Raw genomic sequence first — 5,511 nt, 5'->3', positions numbered from 1 at the left:
ATAAAAGTTACTTTGTTGATGTAATTATATTTATGATATCTGTTTTGATGATAACAGAGATAGTTTTTTTGGTAATTGTGGTTCGTTAATTAGTGACACTTGGTATATATGTTATTTTGTAAGTGTAACCTATTAGGATATGACTTAATTATGTTATTTGTTTACATTGATGGAAAAATAGCTAGAATTATTTGCAATGATTGATGGATACATTGTTTATCAGGTAAATTGTAATCCAAAATTCAGGTATAGTTCCGAAAACTCAAAAAATAAAAAAGCGGGGGGGGTGGAAAAAAAAAATAGAAAAACTGGCCAAAAATTCTGACGTGTCAAAATGTGACACGTCAGAAATTTCTGACGTGTTACCTTCTAACACGTCAGAATTTATTCTGACGTGTTAGATTGAGACACGTCAGAAAATATTCTGACGTGTCACAGTTTGACACGTCAGAAAAAATTCTGACGTGTCACATTTTGACACGTCAGAAAAAATTCTGACGCTTCAAATTTAACACGTCAGAATTTTTTCTGACGTGTCATAATTCAACACGTCAGAACCTTTTGACATGTCGAAATTAAAGCGTCAGAAAAAAATTTCTGACTCATATAATGTTCACGCGCGAAACACGTCAAAAAAGCCCCGTCAGAAACGTTTTCTGACGTGTCAAACTACTTGACACGTCAGAAAATGTGCGTCAGAAAAAATACTTTTTTTTGTAGTGTATCCTTGTGTAAGGCAATTGATATCAATAAGAAGTATGCAGTGCAATATATATCTATATAAGAGAAATGCTAGGTGCGATTCTAGTATTTTCCTGGTTCTAGGAGGATATCATTTTCTACACAAAAAAAACAAAAAAAACAAAAAAGAAATTGAGCATTCTTTTCCTCACTTGATTTTTAGAAAATAATATCCATTTAGAACCAAGAGAATACCATGCGATCATCTAGCATTACCCTATAAATAATTACATGATAAATCTTGCCAACAGTGTCTATTGACTATCTACAATGTCATGTGATAGAATTTATTTTTTTTCAACCATCTTTTATCAATTTCTGTAGTTGATAGATGAATCAACTACTAAATTTATGTAGGATCTACATGAGTTCACAAATCTAATGATTGATCTATTGAATTTGTAAAAAAGATAGTTAAAAAATGGTTGTGTAGTATGCCTATTTTCTTTGCATCTCATTGGATCTTGGCCCATATGAGCTCACATTAAGCTTTTTGTTCCTCCTGCACATGATCTCTATTTGCTTCATTAATGGTTTTGAAGGCCAAGCTCAAACTCAAATTTTTAATGCTTGTTGCATCATATTTATTTCATTAAAAAAAAAAGAAAAAAAAAAGAGCATTTTTGTATTCTAACTCAATCATCCACATTGAGTTTGACGGAAAATGTTATAACAATGAGATGTTATAATAATTTTCTTGGTCAGCTATGATTTAGTTTCCTTCTATGTCCATCATCAATCCTTTACCTTATTTGGTCTACATTTTCTCGTTTACCATAGTTAAATTTCTCTATAAATACTACACATGGTAATACAATTAATTATACACAGTTTAATCTAGTAAAGATGTAGCTCTATTTTTGTGTTCTCTATTTTTCTATCCGATTCTGCTCTTTTTTTAACATTTTATGTATTTTATTATACATTTCTACATATAATATCAACAAAGTTTATCAATTGTACATGTATTTCATATAAGTTTTTTAATAGAGCCTGTAAATATATTTTTATTATATATTAATTTAATAGACTCATTCTCTTGTCATCATTATTGTGCAGGTCAACGAGGGGGTAATCAATTCAATTACGTAAACTAGTCTTTCAAACCCCCGTGCTTGATTTTTTATTTTGTGAAGTAGATAAATAAGCATATTATTAAAAATAAAAATAAAAATGAATATACAACAAAATACGGAACATCTTCCCAAAGCAGGGGTGTCAAGGCGGTTAGTAAATTTCATTAATAACCGCTAACTGTAACCGCCTTAGCGGTTAGTAAATTTCACTAACCGCAACTGCTAACCGCTTAGCGATTAACGGTTAGCGGTTAACCGCCGGTTAGCGGTTAGTGAAAGAGATAACTGCCCGCTAACCGCTTTTTCAAAATTTGGTTTTTTTTTTTTTTTTTGGCTTTTTAGCTTTTTTTAGGACTTTTTGGACTTCTTTTTTTTTTGGGGGGTTTTGGACCTTTTTGAGCTTTCATTTACCCTCTTTTTTTTTAAATTTTTTTAATTTTTTATTTTTAGCGTCTTCTTGGGCCCAATTGCTATAACAAGAGCCCATATTGAAAAATCAAAAATCAAAAATTTACATTTACTTGTACTTTAAAAAAATTTCCTTAAATATTAAATTATAACCAGTTAACTTTTTTTTTAAAAAAAAAAAAAAAAAAAAAATCAACACATGTAAAAAAAAGTTCAGAATTCAGACAACTGTCACAACATATAATGATAATACATTAATACTTAAATTGTGTTTATAAGTAATACATTGATCATTGTTTAATCCAATGTCAATTACTTAATTTGATATTATACGAATCATATCATCATTGTACATTAATAATATGATTCACTTGAAGTCTTGAATAAAGTATTTGGATTGTCATTGAATCATATGATTAAGTATTGATATTATACATTTATATTATTCATATGCATATGTAGACTTATATAGACTTATAAGTTTATAATATACATTGGAAATAAGTCTCTAGATATTTAATTGTTGTATTAGTATGAATTTTTATATTTATGAGTTATGTCATATTATATATGTATAATTTGTTATTATATAATCAAATGATTTAATGATCAATTGATCATGTGATATAATCATATAAATTATAGTGATAATATATTAATACTCTAATTGTGATTTAATTATTTTTAAAAAAATTGTGATTTAATGATCAAGTGATTATGTTATATGTATAAATATTTTTATAATTATAATTATAAAAATATATTATACAAAAAGGCGGTTAGCGGTTACGGTTAGTAAACCCAATAACCGCTAAACCGCTAACCTCTAGGCGGTTAATACGGTTAAGTGGTTAAGCGGTTAACGGTTATAGCGGATAGCGAGCAGTTTTTAACCGCCCACATTGACACCCCTAAGCACACCATGGAATCAATGTACCTCTCAGCAAAATGAGACAAAAATTTTGCGCATCAGCATATTGTACAATGGGAAGCTATAATCATGTACACAAGTTACCTACTTCCTATCGACTCGTCTTGAACTCAATCCCATGCGTTTTAGTCGGCAAATGAATCAAACATTACTGATCCGATGAAGCCCAACTCTTAAAAAAAGTTCGCCATAGAATTGTAAGTAACATACCAAAATAAGTTTTTGTTGGATCGTACATTTGATTATTTCGTCTAAAAATTAATTGGTATCTAAAGAAAAAAGCTAAATAATTTTATGATATTTGAAATTTTATCTTGCAAGGCATATTTTAAGAACCGTCCAAGCAAGGACGGAGCCGAACTTTGGTATGAGTAAGGCCGTAAGGGTCAAGGGCCAAAAATTTTAGTGGGTAGTAGCCAATAGGCAAAAATTTTAGTTGCTTTGTTTTTTTCCCTTAATTATTATTATTATTATTATTATTTTTCCTTATGTTGGGGGCCATATCCTACACCCACTACCCCCTAGTTTTGTCCTTATGTCCAAGTGAGCAGAGTGACATTGTTGCACCTCAACAATCCCTCCCTCAACATGACACTCTTGCAACTCGAACCCATGACATTGGCTTTCATACTATTTGTTAAATCGAACCTTTGGTCATCTCATCGAAAAACCAATTGGTGTCAAGTGAGGGATGTTAAATCCTTTTATGGCATTCAAAATCGCATATCACAAGATATGTTCTAAGAGTCGTCCAAGTGAGCAGAGTGACATTGTTATAACTTGTTAAGGATAAAGATAAGTCTCAAGATAATCTCCAAGTTCAAATTCAAAAGAGTCTTCAAGATAAAGCTTTTCAAGATAAAGATTATAAGAGGAGTTAGAATTTAAATTATATGTTTTAGAATTCAAATGTATTTCATATTTTTTAGAATTCAAATGTATTCTCAAATCTGTAAATTGTTATCTATTGTAACAACTTTAATTATAAATACAAAGCATATACTAATGTTAAGGTAAGGCAGTACATTTGAAAATACTTCTGATTATCAAAATTTTTATGGTATCAGAGCTATTTTTTTGACTCACGTCAGTTTTTCTTTCCTGCCACCCATTTTCATTTTTTTTTCTTTTCCCATCTCACTACCCATTCAAATTTTTTTTCCTCACTCCTCTCAACCGCAATGACTGATGCATCATCTTCCATTGTGGTTCCCACCCCACATGCTACCATCACCACTACAGCCACCACTATTCACACTTCTGTTACTCACAAGCTTTCAAAAGACAATTATCGTTTTTGGAAGGCTACTATTGTGCCCATTCTCAAAGGCCACTCTGTCTATGGCTTCGTTGATGGCACTGTCAAACCTCCACCCCAAATCATTGAAGTCGTGTCCTCCACCATTAATGGAGTTGAAACTGTCGAAAAGCAACAAAATCCAACATATGCGACATGGAACCAGTAGGACCAACTCATCCTGGGTGCTCTTACATCCTCCTTAACGGAGTCCATCCTCACTTATGTGCTCAAGTGTACCACTTCCCATGATCTTTGGTTCACTCTTGAACGCCTGTTCACCTCTCACTCTCAGGCTCACCTTATGCAAGTTCATCTCCAACTTGCTACCCTCAAGAAGGGTGATTCCTCCGTCTCGGACTATTTTCAGAAATTCACAGGCCTCATGGATACTCTTGCTGCCGTTGATCAACCACTCAATGATTTTAAGCTCACGGCACATTTCTCCTTGCCGGCCTTGGGTCTGACTATGACTCATTTGTCACATCTGTTACCACCCGTGTGACTCCTATGACGATTGATGATCTATATGGGCATCTCCTTGCTCAGGAGCACCGTCTTTTTCACAATGCTGCAACACTAGATGCTGCCCCTGCAGATGCAAACTTTGTGACTAAAAATAGGCCAACCCGTGGACGTGGAGGCAACCATTCTCCATCCAATTTTAATTATGGTCGTGGTGGGAGATACTCCCAGCAAAATCGTCCACCTTACCAATTTGGAAATTAGCGTGGCAGGGGGTGTGGTGGACGATCCTCTCATTCTCAGTCCCAACTTTTTTGTCATGTATGTCTAAAAGCTGGTCACGGAGCTCTCAGATGTCACCACCGATTTGATGATTCTTTTCAACAAGAGCATACATCAAATGCTCATGCCTATGTTGCTACACCTCCCTCCCTTATGGATCACAATTGGTACCCAGACTCTGGGGCCTCGCATCACATCACTTCGGATCTTGCCAATCTCAACTTGAAGGCCAAAGAATATGGTGGTTCTGACCAAATCCGTGTTAGTAATGGTATTGAGCTTTCTATCAAGCATATTGGGACTGCCCAAAT

Source organism: Corylus avellana, chromosome ca5 (genome assembly GCF_901000735.1).
Source record: "Corylus avellana chromosome ca5, CavTom2PMs-1.0".
Lineage (NCBI taxonomy): Eukaryota > Viridiplantae > Streptophyta > Magnoliopsida > Fagales > Betulaceae > Corylus > Corylus avellana.
The sequence above is the reverse complement of the archived record's forward strand: the minus strand, read 5'-3'. Positions refer to the sequence as shown.